The sequence below is a fragment of the Pseudophryne corroboree genome, chromosome 12 (genome assembly GCF_028390025.1).
Source record: "Pseudophryne corroboree isolate aPseCor3 chromosome 12, aPseCor3.hap2, whole genome shotgun sequence".
Classification (NCBI taxonomy): domain Eukaryota; kingdom Metazoa; phylum Chordata; class Amphibia; order Anura; family Myobatrachidae; genus Pseudophryne; species Pseudophryne corroboree.
The window spans coordinates 27,010,501-27,032,700 of NC_086455.1; positions in this window are offsets into that span (position 1 = coordinate 27,010,501).

The following is a 22,200-nucleotide window of genomic DNA, read 5'->3' on the forward strand; positions in this document are numbered from 1 at the left end:
AGAAAGTTCTTGATTCCAAATGTCCCGGGGTCGGCTTTATTTTTTAGTTCATTGGAAAGGCTATGGTCCGGAGGAAAGGTCTTGGGTCCTGGATAAGGATCTTCATGCCCCTAGGCTCAAGAGGGCATTTTTTTGGGAATTTCCTCAGAAACCTGGCTTTAGGGGTTCCTTGACCCCTCCTCAAGGGGGGGGTACTGTTAGGCGCCGGGGTCCGCGATGTCCTCGCGGCCCGGTGCCTAGCAACTAGGGACGCAGAGCGTGCTAGCCGCCGGGTCCCTAGCAACGCTGGGACGCCGTGCGCGCGTAGCCGCCAGCTCCCTAGCAACGCAGGGACGCCGGGCGCGATTTGACGCCTGGACCCTAGCAACGGGGACGCCACGGGTGGACCGCGTTCCCCGTTGCAGGGTCAATTTAGTACACACACACTGATCTTCTGGGCGTGCAGCAGGGCAGCTGCACAGCATTTAGGGCAATCAGACTCTGAACATCTGATTGGAGGACTCCTTGTTAAATACTTTCTCAGTGCTTCACACAGACGCCGGTAATAGCTTCCTGCATGCTGCTTAGGTTTGCTGAACGTCTGTTCCAGTCCTGCTGTGTCCGGTCATTCCTGTCCTCAGAGTTCCTGAATCTTGGAGTTGTCATCTAATCCCAAGAAGTCTTCTGGTCCCCTATTGTCCGCCACGGTCGCCAGAGAATCTCGTGTGGTGTTCGTGAGTTGCGGCTCTGCCGTGTGCTGCGGCTCAGCCCGCTTTATTTTGTATTCTGTTTCGGAGCATTTGCGGAGGGTTCCGCTTCCACAAGTCCTCTCCGGAACTCGGCGGTGCCGGGTAGGAGAGTGGACAAGTGGGTATTTTGGTTGTCCTTTTCCCTGGCGGTTTTTCCGCACATATTCTAGTTTTAAGTTAGCTTGTAGCCCCTGGCTTTGTTGCTGAGTTAGAGGGCCCCTTGTTATCACCCTGTCTCGGATTTCCCTTTGTCTCCCATTAAGACCTGAGGGGGCATCGGAGTTGGGCAGACGTAATCCGCCCTTCAAACGCGGCTGCCATGGGCTCAAGCAACCATAGTCTCGCAAGGGATTTCTGACAGCACGGGCAAGACAACGGAGTTAGGGCGCCAGGGGCTATTTTCCATTCCCGCTCCCTTTCCCAGCATTACGTTCCAGTGCTCAGGTCCTTGTTATAAAATCTCTTCAGACCAGAGTGCTGGAATCATAACACATAGTGACCCGACTGAGTGCTGAAAGCCGTCTTCCACTCATCCCCAGATCTTATTCGGATGAGATTGTAAGCTCCCCTAAGATCTATTTTTGAAAAGATCACGGCGGAGCGTAACTGATCAAAAAGCACAGAAATCAATGGTAAAGGATAGGTGTTCTTAACAGAAATTTTATTCAGAGCCCAAAAATCAATACATGGTCTGAGTGACCCATCTTTTTTCTCAACAAAGAAAAAACCTGCACTCAACGGAGATTTCGAAGGCCTAATAAAGCCTTTTTTCAGGCTTTCCTGAATGTAATTATTCATGGCCGTGGTTTCTGGCCCGGACAGAGCATATAATCTCCCCTTGGGCAAAGTGGCACCTGGTATTAACTCTATCGCACAGTCATAGGACCGATGGGGAGGCAGAACGTCCACATTGCCTTTTGAGAACACATCGGCAAAATCCTGATATTCCACAGGAATAAGTTCTGGGACGAATGCCGTAACCCGGACTTGATGGGAAATACATTCCTTAACACAAAAAGGACCCCATTGGGAAATCTCCCCAGACCGCCAATCAATGGTGGGATTATGAAAGGCAAGCCAAGGGTGACCCAAAACTATAGGAACTGCCGGACAATGTGTAAGGTAAAATTCTATGTCTTCTGAATGTAAGGCCCCCACTGTCAAAAATACTGGAGGTGTGCGGTGAGTAATTATCCCATTGGAAAGCGGACCCCCATCCAAGCCGTGCATGGTAATACGTTTTTCCAATGGTATCTGTGGAATGCCTAAAGCCTTAGCCCAAGCTAAGTCCATAAAATTTCCTGCAGCTCCACTGTCGACGAAGGCCGACACCAATGAACTGAGGCTGCCAAAGGAAATCTTAACAGGAACTAAAAGAGAATCATTTGAGGAGATAAGCTGCAGACCCAAGTGAACCCCCTCACAATTCACTTGGTCAGAGCGTTTCCGACTTATTCGGGCAGTTACGAGCACTGGCGGTTCTTGCCACGGGCAAGCGGTACTTTTGCCCGGGGCGGCGCCATCCGGAGGGCGCCGCACCAGGGCAAGATCCGCCACTGTGCCCCCCGCAGTGCCCCGCTGTGCCCCCCGCTTTGAAGGGAACCAGACGCGTAGCGTCTAGTTTCCCTTCATTGAGAGGACCTTAGTTGTGCGGTGCGCGATGACGTCATCGCGCACTGCACAGCAAAGGTCCTCTCCATGAAGGGAAACTAGACGCTACGGTCTAGTTTCCCTTCATGTAGAGGACCTTTGCTGTGCGGTGCGCGATGACGTCATCGCGCACCGCACAGCATAGTTGCACAGACACTAGGGGTCATAATTGACCTCTAGTGTCTATGCTGTTCTATGGGAGAGACGTAATAACGTCTCTCCCATAGATCGAGGAAAGGAGAGAAGAAGAGCGGCGCCGGCGGAGGAGGTCTGCAGCAGTCTGGATCAGGAACGGGGATGGTAAGTATACTTTTTTTTATTTTATTTTATCTTTCAGCGTCGCTACAGGGGCATAAATGGGGGCGTAACTGACCACGCCCCCATTTGAAGCCACGCCCCTATACTTTGCCTGGGGCGCCACAATTTCAAGAACCGGCCCTGGTTACGAGCAATATGTCCTTTACCACCACAATACAAACAAAGACCAGACGTTAATCTTCTGGTTCTTTCCTCTGGGGACAACCGGGAGAGACCCATCTGCATGGGCTCCTCGACGTCCTCAGGAAAGGTATAAACACAAGGATTAGGTCTAAAAGTTGTTCCTCTTTCAGCCCTCCGCTCTCGGAGACGACGATCTATTTTTATAGCAAGCTCCATGAGTTTGTCGAGAGTCTCAGGAGCGGGGTACTGAAGGAGACTGTCTTTAATAAGTTCAGACAAACCGAGGCGAAACTGACTGCGCAGGGCAGGGTCATTCCAGCCACAGTCGTTCGACCAACGGCGAAATTCGGTACAATACACCTCTGCTGGATTTTTGCCTTGTTTAAGGGCACGCAGGTGACTCTCAGCTGAAGCCTCTCTATCTGGGTCATCATATAACAGGCCTAAAGATTTAAAAAAGGCGTCTACTGACAACAAGGCAGGATCATCTGTTCTCAACCCAAACGCCCAGGTCTGAGGATCACCTTGGAGCAATGACATTACTATCCCAACCTGCTGAGACTCAGTACCAGAGGAACGAGGCCTTAAATGAAAATAAAGCTTACAAGCTTCCTTAAAATTAAAGAAATCTTTTCGGTTACCCGAAAAACGGTCAGGTAAGTGCATTTTTGGTTCTGGGACCACACTCGGGGAGGCTCGCAAAAGATCTTCCTGCGATTTCACCCGAAGAGTAAGGTCCTGATCCATCTGAGTTAGTTCTTGAATTTGGTTGACCAGAAGCTGACCGGGATTCGGCCCTAAAACTGCCGGATTCATGAAGCCGAATTTTTAGACTAACCAAAACAAAGAATGGAAAAAATTAAACCCCTTTTTTTTTTTATGTTTTTGGGCCGGTGATAATGTTATGATCCTGATACTCAGGTCAGGGGAGATCTTATACGGTGGGACCTGAGTACCAGGACGTAATGCTGGGAAAGGGAAATGGAATGGGAATAGCCCCTGGCACCCTATCTCCGTTGTCTCACCCGTGCGGTCAGTACACTCTTGCGAGACTATGGTTTCTTGGGCCCATGGCAGCCGCGTTTGAAGGGCGGATTACGTCTGCCCAACTCCGATGCCCCCTCAGGTCTTAATGAGAGACAAAGAGTGAACTGAGACAGGGTGATAACAAGGGGCCCTCTAACTAAACAACAAGGCCAGGGGCTACTGGCAAACCTGAAACTAAAAGTATGCGCGGATTACCGCCAGGGAAAAGAACAACCAAAATATTCCACTTGTCCACTCTCCTACACGGCACCGCCGAGTACCGGAGAGGACTATGGAAGCGGAAACCTCCGCGACTGCCACAGGTAACTTAGGACCAGAAGAACTCCTTGGGACCAGGTGACTAACTCCAAGATTCAGGAACTCAGAGAACTGGAGGGACCGGACACAGCTAACCAGGAACAGACGTTCACCAAACATGAGCAGCATGCAGGAAGCTATCACCGGCGTCTGTGTGAGGCACTGAGGATGCATTTAACAGGGAACCCTCCAATCAGAGTACAGAGCCTAATTACAATAAATGTCGTGCAGCTGCCTTGCTGCACGACCAGAGAAACATGTGTAAGTACTTTAATTAATCCACCCTGCAACGGGGAACGCGGTCCGCCTGTGGCGTCCCCGTTGCTAAGGTCCCGGCAGCTCGGCGCACCCGGCGTCCTAGCGTTGCTAGGGACCCGGCGGCTCAGCGCGCACGGCGTCCCTAGTTGCTGGGCGCCGGGCAAGGAGGAAGCCCCGGACCGCGGCGCCTAACAGCTCTCGGTTTAGCTCCCTCATGCAATCGCTTTAGCTCCCTCAAGCAATCACTATAGCTCCCTCGAGCAATCACTATAACTCCCTCGGGCAATCGCTTTAGCTCCCCCGAGCTCTTGGTTTAGCTCTCTCTCTCGAGCAATCGCTTTAGCTCCCTCGAGCTCTCGGTTTAGCTCCCTTGAGCTCTGAGTTTAACTCCCTCGAGCTCTCAGTTTAGCTCCCTCATGCAATCTCTTTAGCTTCCTCGAGCAATCGCTATAGCTCCTTCAAGCAATCGCTATATCTCCCTCGAGCAATCGTTTTAGCTCCCTCGAGCAATCGCTATAGCTCCCTCGAGCTCTTGGTTTAGCACCCCCGAGAAATCGCTTTAACTCCCTCAAGCTCTCGCTTTAGCTCCCTCGAGCAATCGCTATAGCTCCCTGAGAGCAATCGCTATAGCTCCCTCAAGCAATCTCCATAGCTCTCTCGAGCAATCGTTTTAGCTCCCTCGAGCTCTTGGTTTAGCTCCCTCGAGCAATTGCTTTAGCTCCCTCGAGCAATCGCTATAGTTCCCTCGAGCAATCGCTATATCTCCCCCGAGCAATAGTTTTAGCTCCCTCGACTGGACTTATACAGCAGCACTGGACATATGGCAGCAGAGGACACCACCACTGTGACTGGACTGATACAGCACAATACACCACCACTGAACTGATGCAGCACAGCACCACTGGACTGCACTTATACAGCAGCACTGGACATATAGCAGCAGAGGACACCACCACTGTGACTGGACTGATGCAGCACAAGACACTACCACTGAACTTATGCAGGACACTGAGAATGGGGACACGTCCTCTCTCTACACTCTCCACTGCCGGAGTGAAAATGGCGGCGACGCGCGGCTCCTTATATGGAATCCAAACCCTGCAAGAATCCGACAGCGGGATGATGACGTTTTGCCTCGTTCTGGTTACCGAGTCAGGCGAGGAAACCCGAGCCTGACTCAGATTCGGGCTCGGGTAGTGAAGTTTGGGGGGGTTCGGTTCTCAGGGAACTGAACCCGCTCATCTCCTATATATTTGCCCAAGTCTGTGACTCTGTGCTGGCCGTAACGCTGGGCGGAGTCACAGCTACAGATCTGGCCAGGAACAGTCCCCTCCCTCTCTCCGCCCAGTCCCCTCCCCATCTCCGCCCAGTCCCCTGTCTCCCTTCTCCCGGTACTGCCCCTGGTGAGTGGTGACACCGCAGCCGCTGACTGTGAGCGGAACTCACATTACCCGCCTCACAGTCTTGCGGCTGCCACTGAGTCAGGGGGACATGCTGAGCACTCACAGCCGCACTCGCCCCCCCTCCCACCCGCGGCAACCACCCGCATCTGCCCCCCACCCGCGGCATCCACCCGTCACTTACCCGCGGTCGCGGGTGAAAAGGAGGCGTGGCTTTGCGGAAGGGGGCGTGGCTTCGCGTCCCGACCCCGTTTTCGGCACAACTCGCCCCCCCTCCCACCAGCGGCAACCACCCGCATCTGACCCCACCCGCGGCATCCACCCGTCACTTACCCGCGGTCGAGGGTGGAAAAGGGGGCGTGGCTTCTCGGTAGGGGGCGTGGCTTCACGTCCCGACCCCCGTTTTCGGCACATTGCGGGTCGGGGCATACGGCCTTCACCCGGACACTGCTGAATCTGCAGTGCTGGCTTCGGCACTGTGACAGGAGCCAGCACTTTGGTGTCACCCCTCAGAGGGTAACACCCGGGTGCGGGCCGCACCCCCCGCACCCACGTTGTGGCGCCACTGCTCCCGCCCCCACCCGTAGCACAAACCCGCCGCATCCACCCACCACCCGCGGCACTCCCGTCCCCTCCCCCACCCAGAGCACAAACACCCGTGCCACCCACCCGCGGAACTCACGCTCCCTCCCCCACCCATAGCACCAACACCCGCGGCAACCAACCGCATTCGCCCCCCACCCGCGGCACTCCCACCCGCAGCACCAACACCCGCGCCACCTACCCGTGACACCCACCGCATCCACCCACCACCCGTGGCACTCCACCCCCTCCACCACCCACAGCACCAACACCCGCTGGCCCCCCTGCGGCACCCAACGCATCCCCCACATCCGCTCCCACCCGCGTCACTCACGCCCCCACCCGTAGCTCCCACACCTGCAGCACCCCCCGCCCCTCCTCCACCCACTGCAACCCTGCCCCTCCCCCATACCCACCTCTCTCCCCTGCTGCACCCTTCACCCAACCAGCACCACCACTGCAACTGCCCCATCCTGCACCCACCCCTCCTGCACCCACCCCTCCCCCACCCGCACCACCGCCCCAACCCTCGGAACCCCAGCAGCTGCCTCCCACCACCCAACTGCACCACCACTGCTCCAGCCCCTGCCCCCCCTCCGCACCTGTCCCTCCACCCCCTGCACCCCCCCTCCCCCATCCACGGCACTCCCACACCAGCTTCCCCCACAGCCCTCCCACACCCACATCACCCCTGCTCCCAACCCCCCACCCATGGCACCCCCGCCCCTCTCCTACGCACAGCACCCCTGCTCCCGCACCCCACACCCCTCCCCTACCTGTAGCACCTGCCCCTGCAACCGTGGCACCCTCAAACCCCCCCCCCCAAATGCACCACACCGGCAAACCGCCCCCTCCCCCACCCGTGGCACCCCCCACTCCACCCCCATACCCACCTCTCCCCCCGCTACACCCCTGCATCCTCCACTCCACCCGCACCACCACCGCATCTGCCCCTCCTGCACCCACCCCTCCCCCATATGCAACACCCCTGCTCCTGCACCCCCTCCCCCACCCACGCCACACCCCCAACCCTCGGAACCCCCGCAGCCGCCTTCCACCCCCATCCGCACCACCACTGCACCCGCCACTGCCCCCCCACACCTGTCCACCACCCATGGCACAACGCCCCCACGCCCAGAACCCCCCCCCCCTCCCCTACCCACGGCACTCCCACACCAGCTTCTCCCACAGCCCCCCCAACCCTCCCAAACCCACATCACCCCTGCTCCCAACTCCCCACCCATGGCACCCCGACCCTTCACTACGCACAGCACCCCTGCTCCCGCGCCCCCACCCCTCCCCTACCTGCAGCACCCCCCCACCCGCCCCTGCAACCTCAGCACCCTCACACCCACCCACCCCCAACCGCACCACCCCGGCAAACTGCCCCCTCCCCCACCCGCTGCACCCCCTCCTCTCCACCCCTATACCCACCTCTCCCCCGCTACACCCCTCCACCCCACCCGCACCACCACCGCATCTGCCCCTCCTGCACCCGCCGCTCCACCATCCGCAACACCCCTGCTCCCACACCCCCTCCCCCACCCGCGCCAACCCTTGGAACCCCCGGAGCCGCTTCCCACACCCAAACGCAGCACTACTGCACCCGTCCGTGCCCCCCGCACCTGTCCCCACACCCATGGCACCACACTCCCACCCGCAGCCCCCCCTCCCCCACCCACGGCACTCCCACACCAGCTTCTCCCACAACCCCTCCCACACCCATATCACCCCTGCTCCCAACCCTCCACCCATGGCACCCCGCCCCTCTCCTACGCACAGGACCCCTGCTCCCGCACCCCACACCCCTCCCCTTCCTGCAGCACCTCCCGCCCCCGCAACCGTGGCACCCTCACACCCACCTCCCACCCAACCGCACCACCCCGCCAAATGGCCCCCACCCACAGCACCCCTGCACCCGCCCCTCCCCAACACCCACGCACCTGCCCCTCCACCACCCGCAACACCACCACATCCGGCCCTCCCCAACTGCGTTAACCCCGCACCAGCCCCTCACCCACCACAGCGCCCTCTAATCCCCTCCCCCATCCGCCCCATCCCCGCACCCGCCTCTCCCATGCCCGTGGCACATCCGGACCACCACCACACCCCCCACTCCCCCACCCACAGCACCTCCCCCACCCCCATCATCTACAGACACCTCCCCCACCCCCAGCACTTCTACAAACCATCACCCAACCTCCCCCTCTGCAACCCCACCTCCCCCTACATCGCCCCTCCCCCACACACAGCACCTCCAGACCGCCTCCTTCATGCACAGCCTCCTGCACCTGCCCCTCCACCACCACCAGCATCTACAGACCCCATCCACACCCCCTCCCGCCCCCACCCCCACCCCACCCGCAGCATCCTCACACCCGCCCCTTCCCCACCGCCGCACCCCCTCCCCTGCCCCTCCCCTACCCGCCGCAGCTGCACCAACCGCCCTACCCCAACTGCGGTATCCCTGCACCGGCACCCTCCCCCACCCACTGCAGCAGCACACCTGGCCCACCACAACCGCCGTAACCCCACACCCACCACTCTCTCATCCACAGCGCCCACGGACCCCCTCCCCCACCCGTGCCATCCCCGCACCCGCCCCTCCCCTAGCTACTGCACATCCACATCACCTACCCCATCCAGATCACGTACCCCACCCGCAACACCCCCGCCACTCCCACAACCACAGCACCTACCCGCCCGCATTATCTACAGGCACTCTCCACATCTGCGGACCTCCCCCACCTGCCCCTCCCCCACCTGCAACACCTCTGGACCACCACCCGAACCACCTCCGGACTCCCTCCCCCATCCACAGCTCCCCCGCATCCACCCCTCCCCCATCCACAACATCTACATCCCCCATCCGTGCCATCCCACACCTCCCCCACCCACAGCACTTCTGAAACCCATCACCTAAGCTCACCCCCCCTGCACCTCCAAACGCACACCCCTACATCGCCCCTCCCACACACACATCACCTCCATACCCCCTCCTTCATCCACAGTCCCCCGCACCCACCCCTCCCCCACCAACAGCAACTACACTCCCCATCCGCGCCCCCTCTACACCTCCCCCTCCCCCACCCACAGGACCTCTGCACCCTTTACGCCATCCGTGCCCCTGCACCCACCCCTCCGCCACCCACAACACCTCTGGACCCCCTCCCACACCCAACCCTCCACCACACGTAGCACCTCGAATCACCATCCACAGCCGCTACAAGTGATTCCCACGGATAGGAACCTCACTGAACCCACCCCCTTTCCAAACCCCCCAAACTTTTGTGAGTATAGTTGCTACCAATGGACATTGGATTAATTAGAAACACTAATACTGTGGCCATTATGTGTATAAGCAACACTGCTACCTGTGCCCATTGTGTATAAGTGGCGCTGCTACCTGTGCACACTGTGTGTATAAGCGGCTCTGCTACCTGTGGTCACTGTGTGTATAAGCGGATTTGCTACCTGTGGGTATTGTGTGTATACGGCGCTCTGCTACCTGTGGGTATTGTGTGTACACGTGGCTCTGCTACCTGTGCCCATTGTGTGTATAAGCACCTCTGCTACCTGTGGGCACTGTGTATAAGCGCCTCTGCTACCTGGGGGTATTGTGTGTCTAAGCGGCTCAGCTAGCTGTGGGCACTGTGTGTATAAGCGTCTCTGCCCCCTGTGGGTAATGTGTGTATAAGCGGTTCTGCTACCTGTGGGTAATGTGTGTATACATGTGGCTCTGCTACCTGTGCCCATTGTGTGTATAAGCCCCTCTGCTACCTGTGGGCACTGTGTGTATAAGCGCCTCTGCCCCTGTGGGTATTGTGTGTATAAGCGGTTCTGCTACCTGTGGGTAATGTGTGTATAAGCGGCTCTGCTACCTGTGGGTATTGTGTGTATAAGCGGTTCTGCTAACTGTAGGTATTGTGTGTATAAGCGGCTCTGCTACCTGTGGGCATTGTGTGTATAAGCGGCTCTGCTACCTGTGGCCACTGTTTGTATAAGCGCCTCTGCTACCTGTGGGTATTGTGTGTATAAGCGGCTCTGCTACCTGTGGCCATTGTGTGTATAAGCGGCTCTGCTACCTGTGGGTATTGTGTGTATAAGTACCTCTGCTACCTGTGGGCACTGTGTGTATAAGCCGCTCTGCTACCTGTGGCCACTGTGTGTATAAGCGCCTCTGCCCCCTGTGGCTATTGTGTGTATAAGCGGCTCTGCTACCTGTGGGCACTGTGTGTATAAGCGCCTCTGCCCCCTGTGGGTATTGTGTGTATAAGCGCCTCTGCTACCTGTGGGTATTGTGTGTATAAGCGGTTCTGCTACCTGTGGGTATTGTGTGTATAAGCGGCTCTGCTATCTGTGGGCACTGTGTGTATAAGCGCCTCTGCCCCCTGTGGGTATTGTGTGTATAAGCGGTTCTGCTACCTGTGGGTATTGTGTGTACAAGCGGTTCTGCTACCTGTGGGTATTGTGTGTATAAGCGGCTCTGCTATCTGTGGGCACTGTGTGTATAAGCGCCTCTGCCCCCTGTGGGTATTGTGTGTATAAGCGGCTCTGCTACCTGTGGCCACTGTGTGTATAAGCGGCTCTGCTACCTGTGGCCATTGTGTGTATAAGCGGTTCTGCTACCTGTGGGCACTGTGTGTATAAGCGTCTCTGCCCCCTGTGGGTATTGTGTGTATAAGCGGTTCTGCTACCTGTGGGTAATGTGTGTATACATGTGGCTCTGCTACCTGTGCCCATTGTGCGTATAAGCCCCTCTGCTACCTGTGGGCACTGTGTGTATAAGCGCCTCTGCCCCTGTGGGTATTGTGTGTATAAGCGGTTCTGCTACCTGTGGGTAATGTGTGTATAAGCGCCTCTGCCCCTGTGGGTAATGTGTGTATAAGCGGTTCTGCTACCTGTGGGTAATGTGTGTATAAGCGGCTCTGCTACCTGTGGGTATTGTGTGTATAAGCGGTTCTGCTAACTGTAGGTATTGTGTGTATAAGCGGCTCTGCTACCTGTGGGCATTGTGTGTATAAGCGGCTCTGCTACCTGTGGCCACTGTTTGTATAAGCGCCTCTGCTACCTGTGGGTATTGTGTGTATAAGCGGCTCTGCTACCTGTGGCCATTGTGTGTATAAGCGGCTCTGCTACCTGTGGGTATTGTGTGTATAAGTACCTCTGCTACCTGTGGGCACTGTGCATATAAGCCCCTCTGCTACCTGTGGCCACTGTGTGTATAAGCGCCTCTGCCCCCTGTGGGTATTGTGTGTATAAGCGGCTCTGCTACCTGTGGGCACTGTGTGTATAAGCGCCTCTGCCCCCTGTGGGTATTGTGTGTATAAGCGCCTCTGCTACCTGTGGGTATTGTGTGTATAAGCGGTTCTGCTACCTGTGGGTATTGTGTGTATAAGCGGCTCTGCTATCTGTGGGCACTGTGTGTATAAGCGCCTCTGCCCCCTGTGGGTATTGTGTGTATAAGCGGTTCTGCTACCTGTGGGTATTGTGTGTACAAGCGGTTCTGCTACCTGTGGGTATTGTGTGTATAAGCGGCTCTGCTATCTGTGGGCACTGTGTGTATAAGCGCCTCTGCCCCCTGTGGGTATTGTGTGTATAAGCGGCTCTGCTACCTGTGGCCACTGTGTGTATAAGCGGCTCTGCTACCTGTGGCCATTGTGTGTATAAGCGGTTCTGCTACCTGTGGGCACTGTGTGTATAAGCGTCTCTGCCCCCTGTGGGTATTGTGTGTATAAGCGGTTCTGCTACCTGTGGGTAATGTGTGTATACATGTGGCTCTGCTACCTGTGCCCATTGTGTGTATAAGCCCCTCTGCTACCTGTGGGCACTGTGTGTATAAGCGCCTCTGCCCCTGTGGGTATTGTGTGTATAAGCGGTTCTGCTACCTGTGGGTAATGTGTGTATAAGCGCCTCTGCCCCTGTGGGTATTGTGTGTATAAGCGGTTCTGCTACCTGTGGGTAATGTGTGTATAAGCGGCTCTGCTACCTGTGGGTATTGTGTGTATAAGCGGTTCTGCTAACTGTAGGTATTGTGTGTATAAGCGGCTCTGCTACCTGTGGGCATTGTGTGTATAAGCGGCTCTGCTACCTGTGGCCACTGTTTGTATAAGCGCCTCTGCTACCTGTGGGTATTGTGTGTATAAGCGGCTCTGCTACCTGTGGCCATTGTGTGTATAAGCGGCTCTGCTACCTGTGGGTATTGTGTGTATAAGTACCTCTGCTACCTGTGGGCACTGTGCGTATAAGCCCCTCTGCTACCTGTGGCCACTGTGTGTATAAGCGCCTCTGCCCCCTGTGGGTATTGTGTGTATAAGCGGCTCTGCTACCTGTGGGCACTGTGTGTATAAGCGCCTCTGCCCCCTGTGGGTATTGTGTGTATAAGCGCCTCTGCTACCTGTGGGTATTGTGTGTATAAGCGGTTCTGCTACCTGTGGGTATTGTGTGTATAAGCGGCTCTGCTATCTGTGGGCACTGTGTGTATAAGCGCCTCTGCCCCCTGTGGGTATTGTGTGTATAAGCGGTTCTGCTACCTGTGGGTATTGTGTGTACAAGCGGTTCTGCTACCTGTGGGTATTGTGTGTATAAGCGGCTCTGCTATCTGTGGGCACTGTGTGTATAAGCGCCTCTGCCCCCTGTGGGTATTGTGTGTATAAGCGGCTCTGCTACCTGTGGCCACTGTGTGTATAAGCGGCTCTGCTACCTGTGGCCATTGTGTGTATAAGCGGTTCTGCTACCTGTGGGTATTGAGTGTATAAGCGGCTCTGCTACCTGTGGCCATTGTGTGTATAAGCGGCTCTGCTACCTGTGGCCACAGCACCTTCGTATCTTATCTACAGTGCATTGCTGTTACTCATCTGGTACTTCATAATGCAGACACTAGCAATATATACTACACTCTACACTATGTTATTCATTATGCCCTGCGGCCACTCTGCACGCCCTCACAAAGGCCTACGCCCCCTTGACAATCGCACGCCCTCCCCCCTTACAATATTTACCCACTGCCATAAAAAAACAACCAGGTAATACTCCATATAATAACAATTATAGCACAGCTGAAGCCCGTGCAGGGGATAATGGATCGTAGCCCCTTGCAACGGTATTTTCTGTCTAACACCTTCCCTCTCTTTATCCTCTCCCTACCACCCTTCCTCTCCCTATCCTTTACCGATCGCACAGCGTTTCTGTACATTCCCTTTCTCTCCCCCTACGCCTCTCTATCTTATCTCAACCGGAACCCATTTCTGTATGCCCTCTATACTGCCCTGCGTTTCTGATTCTGTTATCTACCGCCCTGCGTATGTTCAAAGGCGTGCAGAGCTTAACGGGGCGTAGCCCCTAACGACGGTGTGAAGAGCGCCCGTAGGGCGCGATGAATCACCTAGTCTCTAATAAAAATTAGACTAAAAGAGTTTTGTTGTTTTCAATAACTGTCACTAGATGGCGCTAATAACATGTTAATGCAGAGAGCCATCTTGCTGCATGTTATTCACACTTTCCTGATGTTTAAACAAAGAGGAACTTTTCGAATAATGGCCCTCATTCCGAGTTGTTCGCTCGTTAGCTGCTTTTAGCAGCATTGCACACGCTAAGCCGCCGCCCTCTGGGAGTGAATCTTAGCTTAGCAGAATAGCGAACGAAAGATTTGCAAAATAGCGAATAGAAATTTCTTAGCAGTTTCTGAGTAGCTCCAGACCTACTCACAAATAGCGATCAGTGCAGCCCGTTTCGTTCCTGGTTTGACGTCACACACACGCCCAGCGTCCGGCCAACCACTCCCCCGTTTCTCCAGACACTCCCGCGTTTTTGCCCGACACACCTGCGTTTTTCCGCACACTCTCGGTATGTTGGCAGTCTATGTTTCAGCGCTGGGATTCCGAGTGGTGTCGGGATTCTGGTGTCACATGACCTGACTGTCGGGATGCTAAACACATCCCCATAGACTTACCCCTCTTAGAGGATGCTGTCCCTGACCGTACAAAAAGTATTTCTTTAAGAAAAATAAATAAAATTGTGTGCATGGATCACTATATATCAAATAAATAATATGGAAAAGAGCAAAAATAGGCTTGGTGTGCCTATAATGTGAACATGCCAAGCCATAGGCAATATATGCTTACATCCAGGACTGCTAAATAATGTGTTAGTCATACCTCTGAACTTGTATAAAAGGGTCTCCTGAAGCAAATGGTAAGGAAGAAGAAGGAGAAAAAGGAGAAAAAGAGGAAGAAGAAGCTATTGACACTGAGACTCTCAAAATTGATTACATTGGCAAACACTTTCTGGGGCTGATTCTGAACTGCACAGATCTCTGTTCACAGACCCAAATGGTGCGCATACAGCGCATGTGTAGATGCAAATTTCCGCATCACTGAGTATGTCCGTCCTAGGGGTATATTTACTAATAATCCGAGTTTGCCCGATTTGTGTTTTTTTTTTCAAAGTGGCAACACGGGAATTTACTAAACACAAATCTCGGCAGTGTTTGGGCTATTCGTAATGGTTTTGAAGGCAAAGTTCAGAAATACGAATGAATAGACCATCGGCCAAATGCGGCTGTTTGTTCATACAACACGGGAATTTACTATTCATTCGTATTTTGGTGTTAGTCTCTGAATGCTCAATTGCGGTCGAATTTTTTTGCGATTCGTTAAAAAAAGCAGCAAAAAAATAGACCTGCTTTTTTCAGGCATGTTTACATGTGTTGCTACTTAAAAATCACTCACACCTGAATTAGGATGCCTATAAAAGGAGCTTAGGCCCATTTCAAATAACCTACACTCAGAGATGGCTGCTGGACTATGGTGCAGTGATATTTTGTGTGCTGTGGGATTCATCAGACTCAGACATCAGCCTGTAAGTAACCAGGGCCAAGAAACTGATCATGGTCAGCAGGTTGTACAGGTTCCGCAGGCCTCGTTTTTTTAGGGGGCGTTTAAACTTGAACGCATTGTCCGATAACAGGGTCATACAGATGTTCCGTCTAAATCGTAACAACATTTTCCGTCTGTATGACCTTGTCAAACTGGGCCTAGATCCTGAGACAGCACGCTCTCGCCCTGTCTCAGGCCTGCACAAACTCCTGGCTGTGTTGCACTTTATAGCTACTGGGAGCTTTCAGGCTGTGTCTGGGGATGTCATTGGAATCTCACAGCCCTCCTTTTCAAGAATACTAACACAGGTGATGTATACCTAACAACCTCATCTGTTTTTTGTTTGTTTTAATTACTCTCAGTGGCCAGTGATGATGTTATGTCATAAAATCTGAGTTTCATTTTTTTTTACAAATATACACACAGGTGTTGGATGTTTTGCAGCCCCACATCGATGCCTCAATCTGCTTCCCTACCCAGGAGTCTCAGTGGCATGCCGTCAGGGTAGATTTCTATGAGCTTGCTGGCATGCCCAATGTGCTGGGAGCCATAGATTGCACACACATTCAGCTGAGACCACCTAGGGGCAGGCAGCACATATATACTAATCGACATCTAGACCACTCCACCAATGTGCAGGTGGTTTGTGATGCAAATCTCAAAATAATGAGTGTTGTTGCTAGTTACCCTGGGGGCTGCCATGACTCCTTCATCCTCAGTCAGTCATTCCTCTTTGATAAGTTTGAGGACGGACAAATGCCAGATGGATGGCTGCTGGATATGTAATTTGATATGTGTAGGACTTTGCATACTACGGCAAAATACACTGTGTTACTTATGTGTTGCTGTACAGTGGCGTAAGTTCATCACAGTTGCCCGGAGGCAAGATAAATATTGGTGCCCCCCTATTTCCTATATTAAGATAAATATATGTGTGTGTGTGTGTGTGTATATATATATATATATATATATATATATGTGTGTGTGTGTGTATATGGAGTGTTCTGAAAAAAATGTATATACTGTATTTAGACATTTAATTGTCTTTTATGTTAAATGACACATTTCTTAGCAGTCATACCCAGGATTAGAACTCATGACCTGTTACACTAACAGCAGACACATTACTGATGGAGCTATTTGCTCCTGTAGAGGAAGCATGAGAATTCTAACTATATGAAGTTACGTGTAATTGTCAGAGAAGTATCTTCATATAGTTAACATTCTCATATTTCCTATACAGGAGAAACAGCTTCATCAGTAAGGTGTCTGCTTCCAGTGTAATAGGGTGTGGTTTCTAATCCTGGGTGTGACACTTGTAAAATGTGTATATTCAGTATAATAAAGAGGGTGTGATTTGTAAGGTACAGGGACCAGTGAGGAAGTCAGCCACTGAAAAGACAGCGACAGCTATCAATTAACTTAATTCAATGGTGTCACAGAATGGGAGGAGAAGTGCCCCCCTTCAGAGCAGGAACCCGGAGGCAGATGACTCCATTGCCTCCCAGAGTTCTGCCTCTGTTGCTGCATCTTAACATGAAACACGTTACTATATCTGTCTTTCAGGTGATGGAGGATATGGCTGTTTCTCTTGGCTTCTAACTCCATTGTCCCGACCTGATACCCCTGCTGAACACAATTACAATAATGCACATAAGTCCACACAGAATGTGATAGAAAGATGTTTTGGTGTGCTGAAATCTAGGTTTCGGTGTCTGGATAAGTCTGGTGGCCTTTTGTTGTATAGTCCCTTGAAGGTGACTCAAATTGAGTTCTGCTGCTGCTTTCTTCATAACATGTGTTTGCAACAACATCTGCCACATGTTGATGAGGATGAGGAGGATGAAGAAAGCAGTCAGCAAGCAGAGGAATTAGAGACATCTGGCTACACTTGGAGTACAGATGTAGGGAGGCAGGTAAGGCAAGTCCTCATAAATACTCATTTTTAAGGTAAGTATGTTTTGCTTCTTTCATTTGTTGTGTAAGCCTAAATATATTTTGTACATTTTTCATGTAAAAATCATTACTCAGAATGTGTCTGTCTCCTTGAGACATACAAACATACCCTCGCTTTATGCCAAACAAATGCAGCATGTGTATAGTGTTTAATTAAATTGACTAAACATCAGATTATGAGTGACATGCATGAAGTCTGGATAAGTGTGAATAAACTTTTAATTGTAATTTATTTAAAACACACATAATCCAGATAGTAATTGAATGTTATTTACTTTAGGAATGTGTGTTCCATCCTAATGTAACACTTCTCCACATATATCTTATCCTTGAGGAATACATGTGTCCCTATGTGTGATGCTCCATCGGATTTAAGGGACACAAACTTAGTCTCATAAAAATAATTGTATTTAGTTATGTTTGCTGGAGTAAACTTGCAGATTTGTAAGTCAATACACAGTTTTCAACATATATCCATTAATACACACATTATTTGTTTTATTAAAATATTTCAAATTACTTTGGTTCTGCATCATGTTTTAGAATCTGATTACTCCTTTTTACCACACACAAACATGGCACAACAATAATGTCAAACATTTTGGGAATAAATTATCTACATTTGTTGACAACATATTAGGACACTCTTTTATAACTCAATTGTGTTATTATTGTAATGTCGTCTAGAGAAGAAATGTAAAATAGTTCAAATTCACATTGTAAGTTGTATTGGTCATGGATTAATCTGCATGGCTGCCAATTAGTCTGTCTGTAGGATATGAGAGTGATTGGAATCAAGAAATATTAATTAGCTAATCAAATCAAGTGGTATTGTTTCTGCATGCTAAAGACATTCTGCATGGCTGCCAATTAGTCTGTCTGTAGGATATGAGAGTGATTGGAATCAAGAAATATTAATTAGCTAATCAAATCAAGTGGTATTGTTTCTGCATGCTAAAGACATTCTGCATGGCTGCCAATTAGTCTGTCTGTAGGATATGAGAGTGATTGGAATCAAGAAATATTAATTAGCTAATCAAATCAAGTGGTATTGTTTCTGCATGCTAAAGACATTCTGCATGGCTGCCAATTAGTCTGTCTGTAGGATATGAGCAGGGCCGTTTCTAGACAATTTGGCTCCCAGTGCGAGATTTCAAAATGCGCCCCCCCCCCCCATTGCTATAAAAAAAAATTGCGTGCCCCCCCCCCCCATATAGCCAGAAAAAAGCATGCGCGCGCCGAAGTCGCGCGCGCTCCCGACAAGGCTGTGTGGCCTGATTAAAATGGGCGTGGTCTCATTACAGTGGGCGTGGCCTTGTCTGATATCACACCCACCACAGGGGGAAAAAATAAAAATAAAAAAGTCCCCTTTTTACACATTACACCAGGCAAGTGTCCCCATATTACACAGCGCGGCAGGCAGGTGTCCCCATTTACAAAGTGCGGCAGGCAGGTGTCCCCATTTTACAAAGTGTGGCAGGCAGGTGTACCCATTTAACAAAGTGCGGCAGGCAGGTGTCCCCATTTACAAAGTGCGGCAGGCAGGTGTCCCCATTTTACAAAGTGTGGCAGGCAGGTGTACCCATTTAACAAAGTGCGGCAGGCAGGTGTCCCCATTTTGCACAGTACGCAGGCAGATATCCCCATTTTACACAGTACGCAGGCAGGTGTCCCCATTTAACAAAGTGCGTCAGGCAGGTGTCCCCATTTTACACAGTACGCAGGCAGATATCCCCATTTTACACAGTGCGGCAGGTATCCCCATTTTACACAGTACGCAGGCAGATATCCCCATTTTACACAGTGCGGCAGGTATCCCCATTTTACACAGTGCGGCAGGTGTCCCCATTTTACACAGTACGCAGGCAGATATCCCCATTTTACACAGTACGCAGGCAGGTGTCCCCATTTTACACAGTGCGGCAGGTATCCCCATTTTACACAGTGCGGCAGGTGCCCCCATTTTACACAGTGCGGCAGGTATCCCCATTTTACACAGTGCGGCAGGTGCCCCAATTTTACACAGTGCGGCAGGTATCCCCATTTTACACAGTGCGGCAGGTGCCCCCATTTTACACAGTGCGGCAGGTATCCCCATTTTACACAGTGCGGAAGGTATCCCCATTTTACACAGTGCGGCAGGTGCCCCCATTTTCAGTGCGGCAGGTGCCCCCATTTTACACAGTGCGGCAGGTGTCCCCATTTTACACAGTGCGGCAGGTGTCCCCATTTTACACAGTGCGGCAGGTGTCCCCATTTTACACAGTGCGGCAGGTGTCCCCATTTTACACAGTGCGGCAGGTATCCCCATTTTACACAGTGCTGCAGGTGTCAAGTGGGGGGTAGGGGTAGGGGGGGGAGAGAGAGAGAGAGAGAGAGAGAGTGTACTTACAACTTGCCGCTCTTCGGGTCCCGCGCGCCGGCCGCCTCCTCCGTCGATGGTTATCTCCAGTCCTCTCCTCCCTCTCTCTTCCCCCCCGAGCGCTCCTGCTCGGGGGGCGGGGCTTCGCGGAATGACGCGTTTGCGTCGTGACGTCACGACGCAAACGCGTCATTCCGCGAAGCCCCGCCCCCCGAGCAGGAGCGCTCGGGGGGAGAGAGAGGGAGGAGAGGAGTAGTCACAAAGTGCCGCGGCGGGCGCCCCGTGCGGTTGCACGGCTCGCCCGCCGCTAGAAACGGCACTGGATATGAGAGTGATTGGAATCAAGAAATATTAATTAGCTAATCAAATCAAGTGGTATTGTTTCTGCAAGCTAAAGACATTCTGCATGGCTGCCAATTAGTCTGTCTGTAGGATATGAGAGTGATTGGAATCAATAAATATTAATTAGCTAATCAAATCAAGTGGTATTGTTTCTGCATGCTAAAGACATTCTGCATGGCTGCCAATTAGTCTGTCTGTAGGATATGAGAGTGATTGGAATCAAGAAATATTCATTAGCTAATTAAATCAAGTGGTATTGTTTCTGCATGCTAAAGACATTCTGCATGGCTGCCAATTAGTCTGTCTGGAGGATATGAGTGATTGGAATCAAGAAATATTCATTAGCTAATCAAATCAAGTGGTATTGTTTCTGCATGCTAAAGACATTCTGCATGGCTGCCAATTAGTCTGTCTGGAGGATATGAGAGTGATTGGAATCAAGAAATATTCATTAGCTAATCAAATCAAGTGGCATTGTTTCTGCATGCTAAGATCAATGTTAAGCTCAAAGAACATTTTCCTCCTCCAAAAAAATACAAAGATGTTAAAGAATAAATGTGATGGGAAAAATCCTTTTGCTGTTTGTAACAGTTATAATTAATGATGTTGTAAAAATTGACAAGGTGCTAAGTGTTTTATATATTCAGACAATCCTACACTTACTAACTGTGTTTTTTTTCTTCTCATAACAGAAATCAGTCTCTATGTTTTTTAGGTTTTTTTGGGTGACTGCTTGGACTGGCCTTTGCCTTTACCACTGTCCTGTTGGCGTGCTCTGGTGGAGCGCCTTGGTGGTGAGGACACTGGCTATATAATTGGAGTAGTCGTACCAGAACTGCTGCTTGGTTGCTGTTGGTGCTGGGATCTGAGTGTTTCATTAAGGTTAGTGAGGGTGGCATTGAGTTCACGTGTTGCAGCATTTTGATTTTCTAAAATTCTGGTGATAGATTCATTGATCATTTGATTGTTTTCTAAAATGTTTATATAGCTTTGCTGTTGTCTGTGCTGTTCTTCCATTATGCGTTGTAGGTTGCCCATGACATGTGTAATGTCTGCACGCATGATTTTCACGGTATTGGCAATTCTCGTGGTTGGTTCATTTTGGCGACTGATCTTTCTTCTGATTCTTCTGAGGTGAGATGGTAGGCTTGCAAAAATTTGGGTCTGCCTACACAGGCAATCTTGATTAGTGGCCTGCTGTGTAGCCCAACTGTCCCAAAACACTTGATCAGGGCCTTGTGCTACTTGTGTTGTTGGGCTGTGTTGTGGTGGTGGTGTGTTTTGCTATGGTGGTGTACTCACAGGTGCTGGGTGGCTGATTCCTTCAATTACTGGCTGCATTTGTAAAATGATTGTCTCATCCATGTCACTGTGTTACTGGTGTTGCGTAAGGATGCTGGTACCAGTACTAGAATTTGGAATTAGAAACATTTTGCCGTTAGTTATCCATATGTTAGATAAATTAATATAAAGCAATAAACATGGAACACATGTATTTGAATTGTGCTTTCACATATCCAGCATAGCAACATCATCACTCATAACTTAAATACATACATATGCCTGTTTGTGGCAAATGTGTCTGGTTACTTCATTGTGAAAGCAAGCACATGAGTTGTATGGTAGATCAGACATACTCCACCATAAAAACAGATTTTAGACCATAATGTGTTTCCTTATAGTGTCTAAAACAAAAACATAGTAATGTTTTGGCATGTTGGTGCTAATGTTAGGTTAAACACACTGTTAGGGTCTCCTGCCCTGTGCTGCCACGTCGTCATGGCAACCGGGAGACAAGTGCTAGTGGAGTAACCTGAGCGCAGCTGATACTCCAGTTCGGGTCTTTTGCTGTGCAGTGGTTATAGGCTCTGGGCACGGCAGGGGATCCGGTGCTGGTTTTTGTGCTCACAGTCTGTGAGGTCTGAATGGGGCGTGGACAGCACCTGCTTTATAAGGCCTCTTTTCAGGGTAAGCAGATGCTGCTGAATCTTTGTTGGTTAGTCAGTTCATGAAAGTTAGCCAGTACTGTGTAGCTTTGTATTTGTTTGTTGCTTACTGCAAATAGGCCTGGGGATTTGGTATTACACTCTGCCAATCCAGACCTAGCAGTAAGACTGGAGTCAGTCGTTTAGCTTGCTGGGGTTCTGTTACTACTCTGTGAACTTAGCAAGTTTGCGGCTGTATTCTAAGACTTGCCTGTCTAATCCTGTCTCACTGTGCTAGGTGTCAGGGGTCAGTTTAGTGGCAGTAAGCTAAAACCT